At 42.8% G+C, this 25030-nt stretch overlaps 1 long non-coding RNA gene across 1 annotated transcript; it reads left to right on the top strand.

Annotated features, from left to right (window-relative positions):
* Positions 1–17313: 17313 nt before the first annotated feature.
* On the top strand, positions 17314–24560 carry LOC135900952 (uncharacterized). The gene is made up of 5 exons (XR_010563988.2): positions 17314–17692; positions 18907–18963; positions 20026–20216; positions 21557–24455; positions 24527–24560. It is a non-coding gene; the product is annotated as an uncharacterized lncRNA (long non-coding RNA).
* Positions 24561–25030: the final 470 nt, after the last annotated feature.

The raw sequence follows: 25030 nt of genomic DNA on the forward strand, positions 1-25030 counted from the left end.
ATCTGCGTCCGAGAAGGACAAAGGGACTTTATGCACGACGCCTTTCCCGCAGTCCTCCGGCATAGCGACGTACGTAGTCATTTCGATCTTTCCCCCTTCGAACACGAGCAGCTTCAAGTCGGCGTGTTTTCGCTTCCTTTCCGTGCTGAAGATGGTGACGAGAATAGAATGCTGCTTCACATTCATCGAGATGCCGTCCTCTCCGGCGGCGTTTGGGCTGACACCAGCCGTCCTAAGCATTACGTCTGCCAAATACGCACTTCCGTATTTCATCAGACGTATTTCGAGCGGATCGCCGAATCAAGCATGTGAGCGCAAAACGACGCATGGCGACCATGACCTATATTTTGGCATCTGCCAATCGCATCCGGCGCTCGGAGTACATAAATGCATGGTCTTCAGGATGAGCTTGCAGTGAGTACTCTGAGGGAGATGATGCTGGGGCCGACTCGTGGGACTGCTGTGCAGTTTATCTGAAATATATATTAAAAAAATTAAAATTATCTGCCGCATAAAATGCCCTTATAATCTATAAGCTTGATGTGGGATGCGTGCTGTTTGATATGCAACACGTTATTCACTGCTAAAAATTGGGTGTCTTGACCCGGTTAAATGGCTCCCGCCATCACAGCAGGTTTTTACATGACAGATTTTTGCAAATACTTCATGCGCATCTTTCCTAGCGCGCATTATTTCCTCTTTATATGTATTCTATCAAAACAGGTTACCTACTATTGGGTATATATTTATTTTTATACGCACTCCAAAAACTTAACGAGTAATGGTTTAGCGTATATGCAGATCTGCTGTAGCAAACATGTATTTACTCTATTACTAAGAGTTTCTGATGGTGGAGTAGAGAGCCGTAAAGCATTTCCCCTACATATTCTGTAGAACGCGCAAATTTTCTCTGCGACGACGCCGAGAACTATGTGATAGCCTCTAGCTGTACATTTATTTCTTGGCAGTGAAGCCACACACCATGCATCGACACTGTAGGACAAAAAACGCCCTGAAATATCGCGACTTCTGGAGCACTTAAATTCATCGAGTTTATTAACTGCGCGCACGCCATTGAGATGCACTCGCTCGTCCGGTCACGATAAAAAATTCTGGGCTACCGGAGGAGCGTGACCTTGAGTGACGCGCAGCCCTCGTCAGTCTTGTGAATCCACTGCTTCCAACGGCTGCTTTCCTCAGGCAGCAACCGAAAGATTCTCCTTCCTTACGCATTTGGTTCATTTCACTACAAAAGCAAAGTGACAGCATTGTCCATTCCAGGTATTTTGATATCTGTCGCAGGCGCCCAGCAAAGAGAAAGGGAAAACATTCAGCAGAGCCCATTTCATGGTGACTATCAACGGTAACCCGTTTAGCCTTTGAATCGATACAGCTGCACAACATATTGCCACCATCGAACAGAACTGTGCATAAGGCGTGTACTGCAGCGGTATTTCTCTTTCGCGCTTCTATAAAAACACTCGGCGCCATCTAGCGCGAACGCCACGAAGCCTGCGCGTGGCATCCGAAATGCATGGCACACCGGTGCGTGCGAACGCTGAGAAATTCATCATGTGGCAACCGGGTTCCTCTGCCGCGCTTCTACCTGAACATGCAGTGTCATCTTACCCGAGTGACCCATGTTGGCAAGAGGTTCAATGAAAAGCGGCAAATATTCAATGCATCCACGGCGCTGCTCGCTAAAGCGCTGGCGTGAAAAACGTTCGCTGACAAGCGGTACATAACCAATGCACTTGTGGCGTAGCCTGCTAATCCGTTCGGATGGTGTCCTTGAGGAACCATTCGTACTTTCATTTCATTTCATTTATTTTACCCTCAAGGTACATGGTACATTATTGGGTTCGATTCCACTTTTTCGCCATTGTAAAGCGTCCATTGCCAGTAGCACTTACCTAGTTACCCAAGTAGGCGTAAAAGACGTTCATTGAGGAGCGTTGCACCTACTGGCATATACCCAGTGATCAATGCACTTACGGCTACATCTATTTCTGAACTACGCGTGTTGGCTCTTAAACGCTCTAAAAAAAGTCGTAGTTTGGCACGAAAGGCGAACCATCGATCGCGATAGGAAATTAGTGGGCACCTATACGAAGTGAAGATAGCAGTTCTAGCAGGCATATAAAGTTGTAAACATAGGCATACTATACTCGAGGAAAACATTCAGTGGCTATGAAAAGAAAGTTACGGTCTCCTAGCTGCTGGACATGCGTTACCGAGCGAAGTAGCCTGACAGTGTTTCACAGTGCTTTTGGTTGCTTGAAACAGACACTCAAACGACGCAGCTTCCACGTGCGGTGGTCTCGCGTTTCCCCAAGCGTGGAAGGGAAAAGCCGCAAAATAAGCAAGCCTTTACACTCAGGGGTGTGTTATGTCTTACTGAACTATTGCTAATAAGTTGTTTCTGTTTTCTCTTCCCGAGCCTAAACTAACGTGGATTAAAACGCGGGACTCTTTTCAGAAGCGCTATGACTTGTGCGTGCTGTGCCTCCATACATTTGTGGCCACGGATATCTTATCGCCCGTAGACTTTATACGACACCTCACGGCGTCGGCGACGGCATAAATGTATTTGGGGTGCCCACATAATCACTGTCGCAATAAAAGGCACACGGGAACTGCTAGCAGCTGTTTCCAGAACTTACAAGATCTGGAACCAAAACGTTTATGGTTAAGGTTTTCGTTCTGGATAAGCGAAACCACTTAAGTTGCTACGTAACTCCGGAGACAAACAATAACGATTCAAATCGCTTCGAACAGGTCCAGCTTCATTTGCATAAGCAACGATTATTCATAGGAAAACAGCCTATCTGTTAATACAGGAGAGCTGAAGGCTGCTAATATGATTTCCCGTGTTCTTCTTCGGGCCACATGTAGTCAGTAGTGCTGGAATATATGTGAATGCTGAAATATATGCTGAAACCAATGCTAAAATATATGTGAATCTAAACTTTAGTGAGAGAGAGTGCAGAATTTATCGGGGAAACGCAGAGAGGCATCTGCCCTGCTACTCCGCCGAGGGAAGACAAAAAGGAGAAAAAAAAAGAGGTACGAGGAGTGCCAATAAGGTTAGGCATAAAGATGCCATTATATACTTATCCTTGTCTGAATGGTCCATTCACAGCCGCTGAATATAAGCCGGCGTTAAGTAGAAATTCTGCGAGATCCTTGATGAGTCGCTTCGTTCATATATGTATGGCCAACGGCCCAGTAACATTTTTTGTTTCGCTAAAGTAGCTGTTTGTCATTGGCGCTAACAAAGGGGTCTTTAAATACAGGCTTCTGGCTGAAAGCATTTGTTGGCGAAAACGTGGTATCTTCTTTTCGGTTTCACTACGAAGCTTAAAAAAAAAACTTCGTAAGGTTCGGATTCAGTTCCGCTTCGAGCAAAATAACGATTTCTTTACGGCTTTCGCTTTTGGTTCAGTACCAGTTTGGTAGGCTGAACACAATAGAGAAGCGCTAGCTTAGAACGTAAGAAAGACATACAGCAGCTTCTACAAACTGTATCACGCAAGGGCGACGACTGACAACCATAGCCTGCATCTGCTGCTAGCAACATAGCAACAAATATGTGCCGCCATCTATTGAACACATCGCAGGGCGGTTTTCAAGTACGTGCGCTTTCGTTCAAGAGGTGGCGCTCCCATATAAGAGACGAGCGTTTATGAACCGTTGCTGAAATCCACTGCTGAAACGAACTTCATTATACGGGTCAGATGTGCGAAAATCTCGGTCTGCTTTCCTTTACTTCATACGGCAATGGTACCGCAAGCTGACCGCGTAAGTTTCATGCTATGCTGCATTTTGCGAGCACAGACAGGCTGATGACAACAAACACGACAGGACAAGTGCCCATTGAAAACTAAACGTTTATTACAAAAACCGTGGGATATACATGTCACCAGTTTACATAGAGGCAGCATATAGGTTATCCCATCACAACCTTTATACACCTACGTGTATATACATACATATAAGTGACTCATATATTTCAGTTACGTAAAAAATCGCCAACCCACACGTTTCCCTTATTTTTTTTTATTCAAAGAAATATTAAGGACACCGTAGCTCTTTGAAGAAAAACTTTCGCTTTATACCACCTACAACATACTCCTCGTTTTTCCAAATGAAAAGCAGCTGCTGCACTTATAGTTATTTCCGGACACTGAGCGACCTTACTACACGCTTCATATAGTACCACTAAACACAATGACAGAGTGTGTCTAGCAAATTTCATTTAGCCCTAAGTGAACCACGCAGTTTAATTTGTGTCCGCATATCATCCCTAACATTTCGCACGTGCACTCTAATGATAGATTCGACGGCCTCCTACCGAGCTGCAACTCTGTTAGCAGCGATGAGGAGGCGCCTCGAGAATGGAAACAGAGATAGCCTGCTCAAGCCAAACGTGATAACCGTTCCCAATGCATTTGGCATAGTCACGTGAGACAGTTTCTGTCAGATCTCGCACGCGCACCCCACTCGAAGGTGAGACCACCTCCGAGGTCTACGAGCTGGAAGCGCTCTGAATGACCCAGGCGCACGTGTTCAGAGCGCGCGATTTCGGCCACCCGAATGCTAACCGCACTGTCAGTGTGCTCTGGAGCACTCGAATGCAACACGTCGAAGGCACGATAAATTTCAAAATCGAACATCGATTTTCGCAGGATATTTGAAAAAAAAAAAGAAACTTGCGTGTAACTTTTCGGAACGCTTCTAGTCTCTCTGTCAAAAGCTATGAGCGAGAAGACTAATTGGATCCGAGGAGCTCAATAATTTTTTTGAGTTTCAACCATATGAAGTAACCATTCTGTGAAAACAGAGAAAGCGAAAACGAAATTATCGATACGTGCTTTTTTTCGACGTTCTGGTTACGGAAACTACTGCATAATTATGAAGCACGCTGTAGTTTGGGGATCCGGATTAATATCGACCACCTGGGGTTATTTTTTCGCGCACGCAATGCGTGATACAGGGGTGCTTTTGCATTTCACCGCCATCAAACTCAATCTTCCGCGGCAGCGATTTGATCCGGTGCCCTCAGGTTTAGCATCCCAATGCCGTAGCCTATGCTAACAGGGCAGGGTAATTGTTACGTTTAATTCAAAAGCATAATGATTAACTAAAAAAGTAGGCCAAAAGACCACTGGACGCAGTTGCAAGCCGAACCATCTTTTTCCGCATTACACGCGCTGTTCTTTACCAGAAAGGCCACCACTTTAGCAGTCCTCATGTTGGCATTATTGGGTGTTGTGTATGTGTGCAAGATTATCCCTGAGCGCGCGAGCCAGTGACCCGCTCACGGCCATTGCAGCGGATGATGAACATCCCATAATGCGATTGGTAATATATCTATCTATCCTCTTAAACTGACGCTGTGGCCCGCGTTCTCTGTTAGATTGGCCCACTAGGTACTATGTGCTCGTGGTCTTCGTTTTGCCGTGATTGTTTCATAACCGTTATTTCACCTTCGTCATGCGACTGTCACCGTGCATACGTCGTCGCGCCATCACTATATCATACAGTCGACAACCCAATGTCGTAGTGCCCACAACGTCCCGCCTTCGTAATTCTATCGATGACGTCATTCCTTTTTCATCATTCGTTCCTCGCCAATGCGTCGCCGCTATACAGTCGTAGCCATCCCAGTGTACTCGTGCCATCATCGTCACGCTGTCGTCCTGATGCCACCGTCATCACTGCGGAAGCGTCATTCATGTGTGGTCATACCGTCGCTGTCGTACTGCCTTTGTCTTTTGCTATCGACGTCATTCATTCTTTGTCATTCATCGTCGCCGCTGCATCGTCATCATGCAGTCGTCATCGTACCGTCGGCGGTCAATGACCATGGAGTAAGATAAACAGGAGGGCCGACGTTATTTTGCGACGCATTTGGCGCGGCCGACCAGTGCTCCAGCAATAAGAGGCGCTCAGTATTCCACCGTGCTCTCTGACTCCTCTCAAGCCCTCTCTTTTTCGTGGCTTTCAAGAGAGCTCTGCTGCCTGTAATTCTTCCCCAGCTCGCGGCGCCAGTCGTTCGCGCCGCATGGCGGTCAAGGCGAGAAAAGAACGCATTGAAAACCCTTTCATCTATCGCAATATTAAGTTGTTAAAAGCAAGGCTTTTGCCGATGTCGCCACGTGAAGCGATATACCACTTCGGTGCAGTTTTAGATTGTGACTGCAACCAGTAAAGATGCTATCAGCCCATTTCCACGAATCGTGCTTCGCGGAAGTTATAGAATTCTACTAGCGGAGATAAAGGCGATAACAATGCGCCGTATGATTGGAGCAACAGTGGCATATTGTAACGTGTTGTTATTGCAACACTTGAAAATCTGTTATTGCAGCATCTTAAGCCGCTACATACTCACCATGGTTGACATTTCCTCGTCTATTTCTCTATTTCCTGTAAATAATGACAATGCGTTATTGGGGCGTTACGCTACGCTAGATATCTTAAATGCCTTTTAATTGTTCTTATCATTTTCTAATCACCCGTGTTGAAATATTCATTTAATCGAAAGTGGAATCAGTGGCTTTCACACATGTATGAAAGCCTCTAACCCTACAGCTAGAATAGAACTGGCAGAACTTTCCAAGTTAATCAAAAAGCGAAAGACAGCTGACATAGGGAAGTATAATATGAATAGAATTGAACATGCTCTCCGGAACGGAGGAAGCCTAAAAGCAGTGAAAAAGAAACTAGGAATAGGCAAGAATCAGATGTACGCGTTAAGAGACAAAGCCGGCAATATCATTACTAATATGGATGAGGTACTTCAAGTGGCTGAGTTTTATAGAGATTTATACAGTACCGGTGGCACGTACGAGGATAATGGAAGAGGGAATAGTCCAGAGCAATTTGAAATCCCACAAGTAACGCTGGAAGAAGTAAAGAAAGCCTTGGGAGCTATGCAAAGGGGGAAGGCAGCTGGGGAGGATCAGGTAACAGCAGATTTGTTCAAGGATGGTAGGCCGATTGTTCTAGAAAAACTCGCCACCCTGTAAACGCAATGCCTCATGACCTTGAGTGCACCGGAATCTTGGGAGAACACCAACATAATCTTAATACATAAGAAAAGGGACGCCAAAGACTTCAAAAAATTATAGACCAATCAGCTTACTGCCCGTTGCCTACAAAGTATTTACTAAATTAATCGAAAATAGAATCACGAACACCTTAGACTCTGTCAACCAAAGAACCAGGCAGGATTTCGTAAAGGCTACTCAACAATAGACCATATTCACACTATCAATCAGGTGATAGAGAAATGTGCGGAATGTAGCCAACCATATAGGTTCACTGATTACGAGAAAGCGTTTGATTCAGACGAAACCTCAGTAGTCATGCAGGCATTATGGAATCAGGGTGTAGACGTGCCTTGTGCAAAAATACTGAAAAATATCCAAAGGGGCTCCACAGCGACCGTAGTTCTCCATAAAGAAATCAACAAAATGCCGATAAAGAAGGGCGTCAAGCAGGGAGATACGATCTCTCCAATGCTATTCACAGCGTGTTTACAGGAGGTATTCAGACTTTGATTGGGAAGAATTGGGGATAACAGTGAATGGAGAATACCTTAGTAACTTGCGATATTGCCTTGCTTTGTAACTCAGGTGACCAATTGCAATGCATGCTAACTGACCTGGATAGGCAAAGCAGAAGGGTGGGTCTAAAAATTATTCTGCAGAAAACTAAAGTAATGTTTAACAGTCTCGGAAGAGAATAGCAGCTTACGATATTTAGCAAGGCACTGGAAGTGGCAAGGGAATACATCTACTTAGGGCAGCTAGGGATCGCGGATCCAGATCATGAGACTAAAATAATCAGAAGAATAAGGATGGGCTGGGGTGCGTTTGGCAGGGATTCTCAGATCATGAACAGCAGCTTGCCATTATCCCTGAAAAGAAAAGTGTATAACAGCTGTGCCTTACCAGTACTCACCTAGTGGGCAGAAACCTGGAGGCTTACGAAAAAGGTTCTACTTAAATTGAGGATGACACAACGAGCCATGGAAAGAAGAATGATGGGTGTAACGTTAAGGGGTAAGAAAAGCGCAGATTGGGTTAGGAAACAAATGCGAGTTAATGACATTTTAGTTGAAATCAAGAAAAAGAAACGGGCATGGGCAGGACATGTAATGAGGAGGGAAGATAACCGATGGTCATTAAGGGTTACGGACTGGATTCCAAGAGAAGGGAAGCGTAGCAGGGGGCGGCAGATAGTTAGGTGGGCGGATGACATTAAGAAGTTTGCAGGAACATCATGGCCACAATTAGCACATGACCGGTGTAGTTGGAGAAGTATGGGAGAGGCCTTTGCCCTGCAGTGGGCGTAGCCAGGCTTATGATGATGATGATGGAATCAGTGGATTTTGGAGGGCTTCCAACAAACATTGCCAAGTACATTAGTGACAAGCAGATCAAGCTAGATGCAGAGTGCAATCCAAGTTTGAAACAGGCCTGCTACACAGACGGCAGCAAGCAGTGCAAACATTTCAAAAATGCAGGACAAAATTGACGAGCTTGAAAACCGATCTCGACGAACTACTAACTAATATACGGTATTCCGAACGCGGGAATAAAATTAATCGCGGTAAGCTTCCGAACGAGTTGCAGTATATTTTTGTACTAACCTTCTCAAAGCGTCATTTTCATGGGTTTTCAAAGATGATTGGTTAGGCCGCTTCGCGCCGGGAAATGTGAGGCCAATTAATAGCTAAATTTAACAAAGTCGGAAAAAGATTAGTTCGTGCTGAACCGTGGGTATTTATTTATTTATTTATTTATTTATTTATTTATTTATTTATTTATTTATTTATACATACTGCAGCGCAGTTAGCGCTATAGCAGGAGTGGGTTAAGAAAATGTACAGAAAATGCATTGGAGAATATAGCGGTAAACACAAGTGAACACTTTTAAACAGCACAGATGAAAGGAAAATACACAATAATACGAGTGAACACATTTACAAAAGAGCACTGATGAAAGAATACACAAGAAGTTATACAAATGCTGCCAGGCACACCCATGCCTGATTATGCCCATACCCATGATTATGCATCTGGGATCGCGGTTGCAAAAATTTGGGATGATCATGAGCGAATGGACCCCGGTAATGAATTCCAGTCTTCGATTGAGCGGAGAAAAAAGCTGAATTTGAACATGTTAGTACGTGCGTAGTAGGGTATTAAGTTTAGGTCATGATGTCTTCTCGTTGATGATCCCGGCGCGAAGTTAATGTAATTATTATTTGAGAGCCTAACTAAAGAATTGACAATGCAATGCAAGAATTTTAATGATTCGACACGGCGACGAGAAGAGAGCGTGTTTAGGTTCAAGGAAGAAAGTGTTGAAGAGGGCGAAAAGTCGCGATCGTAACGATGACATATAAATCGCACAGCTTTTTTCTGTATAGCCTCTAGTTTATTAATCTCTAACTGCTTATGCGGGCTCCAAACTACAGATGCATAATCAAGAACAGGGCGGATTAGAGATTTATACATTAGTAACTTTGTGTCTTTAGGAGATCGGGTTACCGTTCGCCTCAAGTAACCCAATTTTTTTAGTGCTTTAGTACATATGTAGTCAATGTGGTTAGACCATGACATGTTATGCGTAAAAATGACACCAAGATACTTATACTCAGAAACCTTATCTACTGTACGGCCATTGGACGAGTAACTGAAAAGGGAGGGGGAAGATTTGTTGCAGAAAGACATCAGAACGGTTTTATTGAAAGTAATGTTCATTTGCCAAGTGTTACACCAATCGCAAAACCTAAAAACGACTCTTGAAGGCGATAATGATCATTAGAAGATTTCATCACTTCATATAGAACGCAGTCATCAGCATAGAGACGGATGTTAGAAGAGCAGTGAAGTGGCAAATCGTTTATGTATAATAAAAAAAGAAGCGGCCCAAGGACTGAGCCTTGGGGCACACCTGATGTCACATCAGGTGTGCCCAAATGCGGTTGTGCATCAGCTAACAACCGCATTTCCAAACGTAACTCCTGCAACTATTACATCTTTTCACATATTACGGAGAACATCGTACCTATTGTATCCCCATAACACTCTGTGTTTAATTATGGCCGCATTTCTCTTTCCTTTCGCTATTAGCGTTTTTTCCTGTGTCTCCAAGTGGATATCGCCTGCGTTTATCCATACACTACTGAATTTGAATTCCTTTACCCGAGGTATTTTCTGGCTCAGTAAAGTGGAAAGTTGGGCTAATTGGTGAGTGATCATCATATCTTGCTGGTGAAGCAGCGCACTGACATGGATACAGTGAAGACAAACCGGGAAAGACGACACTCGCTGCACTCGCAACTATTTTATTTCAGAACACATACTTCATGTTTATATACCTGCGCACCCTCAGGCGTCAAAGAGAATCAAGGCAAGGTTAAAGGCATTTTTTAAAAATCATTTGCCCGCACATACTCAGGCGTCAAAGATATGGCACCTATCTATCATGGTGTGCAATCCTATCGTAATTTGTTGCAACCCTAACAACCATTTTCATCTGTAACCATTTTCAACAACCAGGTCATCTGTAGTCTACTGTTTGTCCATATCGTGTGGAAAAGTATACATCGGCCAAACGGGTCGGTGTGTAAACACGAGACTTTTGGAGCACGAAAGGTCAATGGGGGAAACATTCATTCCCACATTAAGGGGCACTGCTCACAACATGGGTGCTGGCCGCTTTACAATGATACCACAGTTTAATCACACCATAAGGATCAGCTGACCAGGGAAATAATCGAAGCCTTTCATATTCACAAGAGGGGAGAGGGTTGTATCAGTCAGCCATCCGTACATCTAAGCAATGGTGAAGTTGCCTTTTTGGAAGTACACTAAAAAGCAGAAAAAATTTTTTAAAATAAAAATGGTTGTTAGGGTTGCAACAAATTACGATAGGATTTGACACCACGATAGATGGGTGCCATATCTTTGACGCCCGAGTATGTGCGAGCAAATGATTTTTAAAAAATGCCTTTAATCTTGCCTTGATTCTCTTTGACTCCTGAGGGTGCGCAGGTATATAAATATGAAGTATGTGTTCTGAAATAAAATAGTCGCGAGTGCAGCGAGTGTCGTCTTCTCCTGTTTGTCTTTACTGTGTCCGTGTCAGTGCGCTACTTCACCAGCAAGATGTGACAATTTCTGGCTCTTTATTAAAACTCCCTGTTCACTGTTTTTAATAAATACCATAAAATCTGTTTTCTTAACGCTAAATTTTATTCCTAAATTTTCGCCTTCTTTTTCACAGATATCAGCCAGACGTTGCAAATCACCTTGCTTGTTAGCTAGCAACACAATGTCGTCCGTATAAAATAAACCTGGAAGCTGCTGCTCTACTACTGTACCCGCCTGTTTGTATGAGAGAAAACCCAATATTACTTCCTTCTAGCGCCCTCTCCATCCTCAGCATGTACATCATAAACAGCAGTGTGAATAGAGGGCACATCTGCATCAGTTTCTTGGTGATATCCACTTTCTCCTCGCTCGATCGTCATCCCTTATCGCTATTTTCTAGGTAAATCTTTCTCAAAAGCTCTTAACAATACAAATACAAATACAAATACCTTTATTTCAACATCAGGGATGTTAGGGGTGCACCCAAAAAGCCTATGACTGGCTTGACAGAGGGGCGCACCCCCGTACATAAAAACCGGCAGCAACAAAACACGGACAGAACAAGAAAAAAAAAAGACTACAGTGCATAGGTAAACATGACATTCAATGAAAATTAGTGAACATCCTCTTGCAATAACAAATAAATGAAGGTGGAAGAATTAACACGAAACGCTCAGGAACACTAAAGAATACAAAACGAAAAATAACAATAAGAAAAAAAAGGGAGAAAGAAGGTGCAAACTTGCAGTAAAAACAAAAAGCAAAAAGAAAACCGTATCGTTAGGTCCTCAGTGCTCATTGCGCCGATTAAGAGGAGTTGGAATTATATGTCGGAGCATTTGACAACCGTAATTAGTACGAACGTATGGCACAAAGCAGACGTCGTGGTTACGTGTTGGGTAGTAATTAGCTTTGGGCCGTAAGTTAGTTGTGTCATCAAAGAATGCGTCATGATTTTTCCGTTTCATTTCATATCGTTTACTTAGCAATCAATTATATAGGTCATTAATTGGTGTTACTTTTCATGATGCGAAAAGAGGTTGAGTGTGAGCAGTAAACGGGGCATTCGCAATGATACGAATGACCTTTTTCTGTATTTTCTGTAACCTATAAGTATTTGACCATGTTTTTGTACCCCACACCAGATGACAATATGAAAAGTTAGATAAAAATAGTGCATTATAAACTAAAAGTCTAACACTCAGACGTAGTAGAGAGCGGACTCTGTATAACATGCCTGTGCATTTTGCAATTTTTTAACCAGATTGTCGATGTGTATCTCCCATGAGAGATTACAGTGCAGTGTCACACCTAGGCACTTTACTGACACCGCTATTTGAATGCTTTGAAAACCAAGCGTTAGTGTAGCTAAATGTTCTAGTCGTTTGTTCCTACGTCTAAAAAGTACAGCTTTAGTTTTGGTATCGTTAATTTTCAATAAAGATTCAGTACCCCATTCGACCAATTTGCGCAGAGTTGTCGCTTAAGCCTTTAATCCCCTCGATTACTAACCTATATATTACCGATGTAATGGTCAACGATGGTCAACCAATCTAATGGTTTATATGGATAGATCGATGTAAAAGCTTTATTGAGGGACCTGAGATACGCGATTATCATGCAGCATGTCGCTCCCACGTTGTGACGGGCAGGCCGAGCCTGGCCGCCGCATCGTGCGCTCTTTCTCCCCCTTTCATTTATAAATTAAATTCATTCTACCTTCTCGCCAACTGCTCGGCATTCGCTTATGTTTCAAGCATTTTTCTACTGCTTTCAACAGAGCCTCCTTACTTTTTGTTAGTTCATTATTCCGCCTAACCGAAACGATCGTCTAACCCTGTGGCTGTTCGCTTAAGAGTTTTCTCTTCGGCTTTCTTCCAGTTGAAATTCCTCAGCACCAGCTCCTTTTCCATCTGGCCCTCGTTCAGCTTCTTCTTTTTCTCTAAAGCAACCTTTTCATTGCCTTTAAATGATTCAGGTGTTATTTTTCCGGTGATAATTAACGCCGCATCCCCTCTCAGTTTGTCTCCATCTTCTTCCAGAATATGTTGTAGTGCTACAGACTTCCTGCCTAATATGGTTAAGTGGTTCCAAAGTATTCTGGGTGGGGTCTTGTTTTTCTAACGCATCTCTGACAACCAACGTTTACTTTAAACTTATATTTTTTCTTGAACCCATGCTTTAACCATAATTTTTTTCTTCCGGTATACTTCCCATTTTCTGTCTTGTTCAACCAGCGGCAACTGCGAATTTTTGTTTTTGCCTGTTCTCTTGATGTTTTATGTCGTTCCTCGAGCACTTCCCATATATGCTAGTTCCAGCAGCTTTATGGTTCTATTTTTTCTTTCAATAAATATCTTGCTTCCCTTTCCTATTATTTCTCTCGTCATTACATTTAGCTCACTGTATTTCCCCTCTCTGCCTGGCCATGTGCCAAGTTGTTTCTAGACTCTGGCGAATATATTTGTTCAGCTTTTAAATGTGGACTAGGCACTCATGGCTCGTTGCTCTCTTTGCTAACTTCGTGCCATATTTTCGAAATGATACGTTTACGGTCACTCCCTTTGTTGATATAACCTTCCTCGTCAGTGACCATTTCTCTCAACTTATCATAAATATATTCTCCCACCACGCAGTAATCAATGGTCGATTGCCTGTTTCCGAGTTTTAGATCTGATCTGGTCATGAAATTTAAGACTCGTATTTAAGATAACGAGGTTACGTTGCTCACAGAGATCTAGTATTAAGTTGCTGTTGTCGGTATGACCATCTAGTTTCTATGTGTGGGTGTTCATGTCAGCTAACAGGATAACTTCGGCATCATTCCCGAAAGCCTTAATATCCGCATTAAAGTATTCCACCAACTCTTGGCTCTTCTCTCTGCAATTCTTTCCCGTTCATAAGTAACTTACCCCCAGCCAAGTTTTCTTTTCACTCATCGTGTCTTCCAACCAAAGATGTTCTTAACATCTTGAATTTACCCGCTCCCGTCTGGCTCCGTTATGTATCAGCATTCCAACTGCCCCTCTCTTTCTTTCCCGTTTATTTCTTTTGCACTCTTCCCAAACATAATTCTCAATCATTGGTGGCTCTTCAAGACACCAAGGTGCGTTTCTTTAACCATATATACACCTATTTGTTCTTTATTTACCTGCTCCTCAAGCTCTAACCACTTTTGCTTTCTTCTACTACCCTGCATGTTTATGTGGCCGATTTCAATGTGAGCTTTCTTGTTTCTTCTTTTCCGCCTTTATTTCTTATTGATGGCTTGCGAGTCTGAGGTACAGGTACCTCTAAGGGACCTTTTTCTTCCTCACTACTTACCCTGGCCTCCTAAGTGCCCATAGACCTTCAAAAAAGCTATTGCGCAACGAGCAACTTCAATCACAGGCTCGCACAAGCCTGTGAGTGAAGTTGATCTCGTCTCGTTGAAAACCACCATACATTCTCACTTCCCTGTTTACTTCTACAACCTCAAAACCGTTCTCTCATCTCTTTGCCCATATCGCCTGATTAGCAGCTACTACGGCTCATTGTACGTGACTGTCACGTACAGGTATCCCCGGCACCGTGCACACCACGATCTGCACCTGTGCGGATATCTCGCGCTTGTCGTTTACGCCTTTCCCCAAGCGCTGGGCCAGCCCAGCCCCTTTTCTGTTTAGTACGTTATTTAGCTCACCAGCTACTACTACAAGCTCGCGTCCTTGGGCATTTTCCACAAGCTTTTCTTTTTCTCGCTCAATGACAAGCCCTATGTTCGCCCTGGAAATGTCCCTACCGCCACTCTTTTGTCGCCTTTCGCTCTCTCACCAATTCACTCTGAGCACATAGCCAGGTTTGAGTCGCCGCTGAGAATAACCTTTTCACTCTCTCCCACAGCCGAGGCCTCTTCTTGCGCCTCTTAGCCACCTTTTTCTGCGTAACTCGGGTTTGACACCGGGCATTGACCCCTTCGTTCCTTCTTTTCCTTTGTGGCCGCTTCACGGTAGGTGCGCTTCTTCTCAGCTGCCACCAGCCCATGTTCGAAGTGCCTTTTTGACAGTTCCTGTTCTGCTACGCCGAGAGACTGTATTCCATCGTCCCTACACTCTAAGAAAAAAGAGAGTAAAAAGTGAGTCACAGCAACTTGACTCTCTTTTTTCTTCCGAAGACCCACTTTTGCGCGAGTAGAGTCAAAAAGAAGAGTCAACATTCCCGCATGGGTCGTTTGACTCTCAATAGCACGCTAAGAGTCATGGAAGATCGCCATTCCTCTGATATTCGAGATGAGTCTGGCGAGAGAAAGATTTAATGCAGGAGAAGAAATACCAGATAAACTCTTCTGTTTTAGGCAGGCCCTCGGGTTCCTGTCCTGGTTGTAATGCCGCCGTGTATCATTCTTTCATCCTTGTCATGTTCTGCAATTACTTCGAACTCTATATATTGATTTTTCTTGACCATGTTTGTTGATACCTCACACGCTTAAGCCATAGCTGGATTCCTATGATAAGGAAGACTTGGATTTATCACACTGGTTCTGACCATAAGTAAATCTAAAAAAAAGTATTGGCTACTAAAGAGAGCACAGCAAAGAGATAAGTTCAGTAGGTGCAGTCAACAGTGTCGATTGTAAATGTAATCCCGCGACTTAAACTAAATTTCGAAGGTTTAGGTTCCAAAATCAATATCTTGTTATGAGGCGCACGGTAATGGAAAGCTGCAGATTTATTTTCAGCAGCTCGGGTTATTTAACGTGTACGGAATGCACGGTATACGCGCGTTTTCGCATTCTGCCCCCGTTGGAATGCGACTGCCGCGGTTGTGATTGGACCCGTCACCTCGAGCTCAGCAGCGCAACACCAAAGCCACTGGGCTACTGTGCGTTGCGTTCCGCGGCCACAAACAAATATTAACGTACGCAACACTGCTTTGGAACCCCCTAGAAATATAAAAACAAAAATACGGCAGTTTCGCCCCAATGCTGCCTGAACCACTGCACGAACTACTGCTGGAACCAATGTTCGTTGTTTCATCGGCTGAATAAACTGCAGTAAACATTCGCTTACTCCTTAAATTAGGAAGCACTGGGTCACGCGCGTACGTGCATACAACAGATCTCACTCAATGACGGCGAACACTCGCTGTCACAGCGTTGGCTTGACGAAGGGCGCGAACAGAGCGGACAGAACGCTTCTGCTGCCTCTTCCGTCAAAGCGTCTCCGCAAAATTGCGTTATCTGAGCGCCCCCCCCTCCCCCCCAGCTTTGCGTCCATCGGAAATTATCACCAAGACAGAGCGAGGGTGGCGCAAGACCGGGCTAGAGCAACGGCTAGAGGAGGAGAAGCGCGCTAAACTAGCGCATCCCGCATCCCTCTCCCGGCTTGCGCGCGTTTTATCACGTGACCTCCTATAGATACTTGGGGCGCCCATCGAGCCCGGCTCAGCCTCGAACACTTCCTTTAACGCGCACAGCCAACGGCGCGGGATAGGATCTTATCGCACTTGACTTTATACGAAAGCTCACGGTAACACCGACAGATATATTTTGACGGTTGTGTCCATATAATTGCTATCGCAAAATTCGCAATAAATAGACATTTTTACCAAGGACCAACCACACTGCTTCTCCATGTCGTGAGAGAGCGGTGAACGATAGTTCTAGAAAATGTGCTGCTAAATCTCCGCCATATGACTACGCTCGCATTTGGTGATCGCGGCACACAGTCGCAAGAACTTGTGGAGGAAATGCCGGAGTTCTGGCAGCTTCAGGTGCACTAGATCATTCAGCAACATGGGCGGCTTTGTAGTTCTACCTCACATCAGAGCAAACTGCACTAGACGGAAATCAAGGGCAGCCGCACCGTTATATCTAAGGAAATTAAGGACAATTACGCCGCGTCTTCACACTTCGAGCATGCTCCGACAGCCCACCGATAGATATTTCAAACGCAACCACGCTCGGACGAGCAAATTTTGCTTCTGCCAAGTGAACGTAGCGGGTATTTCAACACGCGTATTAAATTCATGGCTGTTTCATTCGTGAACATTACTTAAGTGACGTAAAATTATCAGTGAGCAAAACAGTTTTTATTTCAACGCGAGTAAACAAAACCGAAACTAGCGCAACTGTTCTGCTCAGTTGTGCAGCTACAAAATGATCCAAAGCCGAAGCCGTCAATAGCATGACGCCATTTTAAAGTTGCGCTGCATCACGCACGAGTATACATTGTCGTTGAGTGGTTCTGAAATCGCTGCGCTAGGGACGACTGCAACCAAGCGTTGCGACAAGTTACGGTGGGAGCTTCTGTCCGTGCTGTGTGATTGCGACGAGGGGACCGCCGCCAGCAGCAGCGTTTCGCCGATTTCGTCTTTGCCGACATCGAGCAAGTGCGCTCGCCGGAAGCGTCCGAAGTGCTGCGGTTTGCACTGCATCTTTCATTGTGATATGGGAGATCGCAACGGACAGAGACGACCAGATGCATACGAACCACTACCAGCGGGGACCTGTGACCTGTGCCATATTTCTCTTAACGTCTCAGGTAAGCATATCAGCTTTTGTTCCGAGTTTACAAACGGCGCGGACTCGGTCCTTCCGGTATGGCTACATTTTGCGCCACGTTTCTCTTGGCAGTTCACAGACGTTTCTTGGGCATGCGTGCGCGTATGTATGCGAAAATACTACTGGCAGACGGAAGCCTCAGGAGAGCATCTGAAATTATTGCAAAGCTGTACTGCCAGGAGAAACACCGTTCTTAACGACTCCGGTGACGAGTGGCCTGTCGCATCGAAAGATCCGTAGAATATCAAGTACTGTCCTGCGTAACTTGAAGTGTAGATACAATACTAGTACCAGTGTAACTTTCGCTGGCGAAGACAGGTAGCCGAAAAGACAGCTTGTGTATTCTGAAGATTTACTAGCGCTTTAGGTATATTACCGCGAATAATAAAAGCGCTACAACGCTGTATGGCAGTGTCAGGCGCTGTGGCAGCACAGATATCTTAAGAGCGGTAAAGCGGCTGCATGCACAAGCGAACAGACACAGCGCTTTAAAAGCGCTGAAACAGAACAAATTTTATGTGCATTTGGCTGTAAGTAGAAAACACAAAACACGTTAGCTGACAATCTAAGCCGATGTATAATGTTATTATTTTTTATGTAATCTTTATTTTCATGGTGGTAAATATTTAAAAGCATGAATTTGCTGCAACCTTTATATAGTAAATCCTACTAGGCGCACAAAACCTGGCTGTGTTATGCACAGAATTTGTGGTATTCCTACTGGATTTTCTATTTTGAGTCCGGTATTTTATGAAAACGAGGGTCTTTTTATTTGTAGTCTTATGTTAGTGCAGATATTTGGCAAGCAGAAATGAATCGATTCCAAGGTGGTACCTCTTGGTGAGCTACATATAAACCCAAGTTTCTCCTGTCTTGGCTATTGTAATGTGCATATAACAATTTTAAGTATATACTGCTGTAGTTGGCTTAGTCGCTGTCGCGTATTTTGTAAAAGTAGAAGGCTATGATTATTTTACTGTTTTCATGCAGAAATACCTTTCTTTGTTGTACCAAGAAACGCTCACAGCATTAAATGAAATGAAGTGTGATGTATTATTCTGCTAATTTAATAAAGGAAATTTCGTCTGCACTGCATCAGAGATTAGTTTACTTTCTTTTACTAAACAATGCGTTATCTCCTCTGCTACGGCTGTTCTGTGTATTTTTGTAATTTTGAAATGTACTTTATTTTAGGTATTCAAGAAATGCCAACATCCAGAAGAAGACGCCATCTTATCCAGCACGTTATTGGTGAGACAGATCGTAGCAGGGACTTTCGCATATCTCATTAGCATAAGATGCTATTTGTTGTAATTTTTGTGTCCACTTTCCTGGCCTTTATTCATTTCAGCATTATTGTGCAAAGGGTAATACTTTTACATCGAGATAGAGTAATTGTCCAAAGGAGAGACATAGCTGGAGGAGACGGCACACATGAGCCTCCTTTGTCCGTATCTCTATGTTGCGCCGTTACTCTGTCATTGTCTACCAACAAGCCCAAGTTCTTCATCAGCTACATTTACTAATTCTCCGTTATTACAATTTCATTGATACAACATTGAAAGTACAGAGGTACACAGGAAGACAGAGACTTGAAATGATGAAGAGCCGTAGAACAAGGAGCATCGCTGGAGCCAATGTTTCGACAAAGAGAAGGAGATAAGTTTTCTTGTCAAAACATTAGCTCCAGTAAAATTTCTTGTTCTATCACTATTTATGAGTAAAAGACAGCATTATTGCTCTTGCTGAAGTATTATGCATTATGGAATAAAAATTGGCAGGGTTAAATGTCAGGAATGTGATATTTCTTGTGTATTTTAATGCTACAGCGAAAGCCAGAAAAACAAGATGTAGAGAACCACGCTGTTATTTGTCACTACCCAGTTTGGCCAGCTTCATCAGAGCGTGCACTTTGTTGCATTATCGACCACTGGAATTCATTAATTGAATTGCTTCGTGATTACTTATATTTAGAGATGCTGAACTTGTTTTAATGCAGCTTAACATAGTGTGTGTAAAAAATATACAATGACATTTTAAGAGGCTTGCAGTTGACTAGCAGATCACTTGATGGTATGAGCTCAGGTTTCCACTGAGCTTCCGTGCACAAATCGGATGCACATTCTCTTTTTTTCATTGCTTGGATTTTCATAAGCATAAGTACCATTTCTTCTTTGTCAATGTTCTAGTTGTGTTGTGGGACCTAACTGTTTACATTTATTTGTATTGGTATCCATGTTCCACAGACTGCTTAATTTTTCTTGTAAATTGTGACATGGTAGGACTAAGAGCATTTGTGCAAATTTGCTGCAGGTACACTCTGGTGGCTCCCGCCCCTGCATCCTACCACCACTGTGTCCTGACTACGTCCACTAGGGAGTTTGAAGCCTTTGGCGGCTCCTGCCGCTGCGTCCTGCCACCACCATGTCCTGACTACGTCCACTAGGGAGTTGGCAGCCTTCGTGATGATGCCAAGCAGGCTGGAAGCCAACAGAAAGATTAATGTAAATACATGTGATTAAGTGGCAACTTTTTGAGTGAAGTGGCTTGTAGCCACTCAGCAATGAAAGAGTTAACTTCAAAGCAGTTTAGACTCCCCGCTATCGGTGCAGGAATGCTCAAGTCCATGCAGTTTGCCTTAGCCGCCAAAAGGCTCTGTGGATTAGACGAAACGCGCTGCAAATTTTGAAACCAGTAGGAGACCACTTGTACATTTTTTTTCTTGCTTAACAAAAAACTGCTTTGATAAAGCTTTAGCAATCTAAAAAGAATACGGTGTACACTCATACATGGTATTGGGCATAAATTTACTAGGACTGCCTCAATAGTAAGTATGCCGATAAACACACCAAAACTGACTTTTTTTTGCTAGTTCATCCGCATCTCTGTGCACTGCTGTATAATTTATGTTCCTGAAACCAGTTTTTGCATGCAGCACAACTCCTAAATATGTGGATTACATAAATTTGCAGCTTTTGCTGTAAGCCAGATTCATGAAAATAATGTTAATTGGCCATTTTGTCCATGTTTAATGACCCATAATAAACTGAGCAGTGGCTAATAAGCAGTTCAATTTTTGGTGTAAGGCCTCTTTTTATAGTCCCGAAAAATTTGGCCCCTTTAATGAAGGAACCAATTTTTCTGCTATGCCTTTTATGATGCATAGATTGGTGCATTACACAAAATCTCACTTAGTGCTTGCGCCAGTAAAAAAACTTTTTAAGTTAAGTATTTTTTGAAATTAACATTTGCGCTATATTGAAGGGCCTCCAGTTCTTCAAAAAAAATTTCAAGTGGTCGTGTGCCAGGTCGGTACAGCTAGCATGGAATTGCCTACTTACACAAATAGGGAGGGCCATGCCCTCCGTGGTTGCTCAGTGGCTATGGTGTTGGGCTGCTGAGCACGAGGTCGCAGGATTGAACCCCGGCCACGGCGGCCGCATTTCGAGAGGGGCGAAATGCGAAAACACCCGTGTACTTAGATTTAGGTGCACATTAAAGAACCCCAGGTGGTCGAACTTTCCGAAGTCCTCCACTACGGCGTGCCTCATGATAAGAAAGTGGTTTTAGCAAGTAAAACCCCATAATTTAAATTTTTTTAGGGAGGGCCAAGTACACTTGACTTTATGTTAAGATACTATTATTCATCTACAAAAGACAAAATGAAACATTCCATCCTATAAACAGCTCTTAACACTCATTTACACTTTTGCATATCTTTATACCTGAAGTCTGGTGGCTTGTGTCTGTTTTCATTATCTGCTATGTGCCCATGGTAAACTTCAGGTTTGCCCTATGGTGAAGAATATTGTGGTGCTTATAGATATCGATCTGTGTTTTTCAGGTTGCCTCGAAATTTTACCAAAGCCGTACCACACACGGGCCAGGCCTCTTGCAAACGGTGTATAACCAGGCTCAACACATGAGTGTCGAGTGAGTCCGGAGATCAAGGCAACCTGCTGTGCGACCAGCGTGCAACCTTTGGTGACCTCTCTACATGTTCCGCCTATTTCACAGCTGCACCTCAGCTGCAACTTATCCAAACAGCATCACCAACTGTGGTCACTCATCAAACCATGGATGAATGTTAGGGTGGAGTGATTTGAAGAGACATTCTATTTGTCTCTTCAAATTCTTAGCAAATACTTGTGTTATTATAATTAATATGTGTCTTTAGTGCCTAGTTTTTAATGGTTCCTTTCTATTAGAATTCTCACCATCGATTCCTGCTATTACTATAATGTATGTCTTTATGCCCAGTTTTTCGTAGTTCTTTTGTACTTGTGTATGTAATTGATAGATTCATACTTGTTATACAGAAGGCTAAAATGCAAACTTACAGCATTTTTTTCTTTCTTTTGATTATCTACAGCACTGCAAAGTGTTCAAGAAATGTAACCTAACGTGAGCTCTTGTGCAGGAAAAATTTAAGAGCAATATAGAGTACTTATTTCAAACACCCATTATTCTTGGAAAAGTCAAGAATATAGGAGCACAAAAAAGAAAATATTAAACTAGAGAAACATAAGTTCCCCTCATAAGTCTGATAATAATGTGACTTCCTTTCACTGCAAAGATACCAGTAATATACTCGCACACAAGGTTTCAAACAAGAAAGCTATGATGCCCTTTGCATTTCTCGGTGCCCATTTGTCACACTGACGAATGTCAAAGGCATCGTAGGTTATATGCACACATTGGTTGTGTTACACTTTTGAGTATTTCATTTCTCAAACACAAAGGTTTACAGCAGTGCTTTAAATAGCAAGTGCATTTCCTAATTTATTAGTGCAAGAGTAACAGTACAGATCATGTAAAAATTATTTTACAGTCCATGGATGCACGCTTCTGATGACATAGCAGTGACGTGGTCGTGGGATGAATGTCTTTATTTCAGATTTAAATATTGGCTTCCAGGTCTGGGTTAGTCTCCTACTCTGAGTAGTCTAGGTCAAAGTCCATTTACTAGAGAAAGTGAATTAAACTAGAAATTATAAACATCAAAAGATCTTGTTTAGGACACTAATGAGACAATCAGCAAGGTTCTTTGGTTATTCATTTCCAAATTTGTGAGGATATATGTTATGACTGGTTTCAATATTGTGAGTACAAATATTTGTTTATTGTCACACTAGAGTGGGCTGCCCCATTTGTATACAACCCCTTTACAGGCTAAAAATTCCGTGTGTTACCCTATTTACTCGCATAATGATCACACTTTTTTGCAAAAAAAATTGACTCAAATTCAGGGGTGCGGTCATTACACTGGTTAATTTTCCCGCAAAAAGAAAAAAATATATTATCTGGCATTTACTACGGGATGACAACAGGTCAACAAATAGGCGGCTGCTGCTGTATGTAGTGCAGGACACGAAAAAAAATGGTGGCCGGCAGAGCAAGCCGAACGCGCCGAATGCATTTTTCTTCTCGTGAGTACATTACAGTGCATTCAAACAGTTTCTCCCATATTAGTAATGAATAATATTTGCAAGTTTGCGGCAATAACATAGCCATGCCCACTTTGAGGGGACAGAAACAGATGGGCGCACTTAGCTGCCAGTGACATAGGAACACATGCTGCGGAAACTGCGGCATTTGTCTTCACCACTATCCTAACGTGGCACGTTTCCGCTAAGGGTGGGTGAATATCTTAGCTGCGTTACAAACGTCGGCGAATGAATAGGGTACACTTCTAACCTATCAGTGTAAACGTGGCTGCTATCATTGCCGCTCGCGATTTGTTGCGTGCCCACAAGTGCAGATGAGAAGAATCGAAAGACGCCTTTTTTGTTGTTTTTGTTGACCACAACCATCATAAAGCCTACACATAATAAAGGAAAGTTTGGTTGTAGCTTTTTTTTTGTCGTAGAAGTGCAGAAAGTGATGAAAGGAATGAAATGGGGCATCTGCTTAAGAAAGTTTTTTGCATGCAGTCTGCTTGGTTTGTCTTGAAGAGTCGTTCGCATAGCAGTCGACAGATGGTAAGCGCGATCATTATTAGCTAGATTTGGCACGTGACACATCGCTGCGGCAAGTTCGGGGTGAAATCATTACGTGGGAAATAAAAAAAAACGAATTAAAACGACAAAATTTAGGGGTGCGATCATTACGCGAGTGCAATCATTATGCGAGTAAATACGGTAATAGGCTGTTTTTGGTTTTGTGCACTCTATGTTAAGGGATGCAAATGGTGACATACAACAGAATGCAAAAATGACTAATGAATTCAAGCAGGGCATGGGGCTTTTTAGGCAGATGCGTGCGTGTGCTATTTATAAAGCTCCCCATGGTATGCCTGAAGGCATTTTCTAACACTTTGGTAGAATACACTGACACCCACTTATTAACTCCTCGAAACAACTTTTTTATATATTTGTACTAGAGATTTGAATATACTGTCATTCATAAAGTGTTTTATTAGATTTGAATTGTCATTTATTTTTGTGTAGCTGCTGTTTTTTAGTTATGTCCTACACAGTGGCAAAATATTTTGGGGGGCACTTTCCTGTGTATAAAGTTTTCAGAAATAGCTTCATGCTGTATCTTATTTAGCTATTCGTATACTGCAAAGTGGTGATACCTATCCAAACGGCTTGTACAATTACTGGAACTATGCAAGAATATATTAGGCCACATTAAATAATTTTACAGATTGCAATTTCAATTAGATATGAGCATTCTGCATATCTTGAAGAGTACGTATGCCAAATTTCGTTAGTATAGGACAACTATAAGTGCATAAGGTTATTCTCATGCTATTGTGAGAAAATGTTTTTGAAGTATATTCAATAGCTTTTTTTCACAATAGCATGAGAAGTATGCAAGATTAGTAGGCAGGCCTCTCTGCCTGCCTACTATTCTTGCATAAGACTAATCTAAGACTAAGACTAATCTTGCTAAGACAATCTTGCATACTTCTAGTAACTTTACATGCTGTTTGAATAGATATCGGTACTTTGTAGTCTACGAAGAGCTGAGGTAGCTACAGCACACTGCTTTTTGTGAAAATTTAGTACACAAGAAAGTGCCCGCAAAGATCAGTGTATTTTCCCATTGTGTGGGACATAACTCAAGAAGCAGCTAAAGAAATACTAATGACATATATGAAATCTGCATGAAGAACTCTACAATTTGCTCTCTTTCAAAGCCTCTAGTACGAATAATAAGACTGTTTCGAGTAATATTCAATCAGCAAAACATGCCCCTTGCTATAGTGACCTACAACATAGAAACGCAGATTGAATGCAAGTCTTTTTGTTAAAGCGACTCTGGACTGTCTTCCCAAGGGCTTCTGTTAAACACTGAAATTTCCTGCATT

The sequence above is a fragment of the Dermacentor albipictus genome, chromosome 2 (genome assembly GCF_038994185.2).
Source record: "Dermacentor albipictus isolate Rhodes 1998 colony chromosome 2, USDA_Dalb.pri_finalv2, whole genome shotgun sequence".
Lineage (NCBI taxonomy): Eukaryota > Metazoa > Arthropoda > Arachnida > Ixodida > Ixodidae > Dermacentor > Dermacentor albipictus.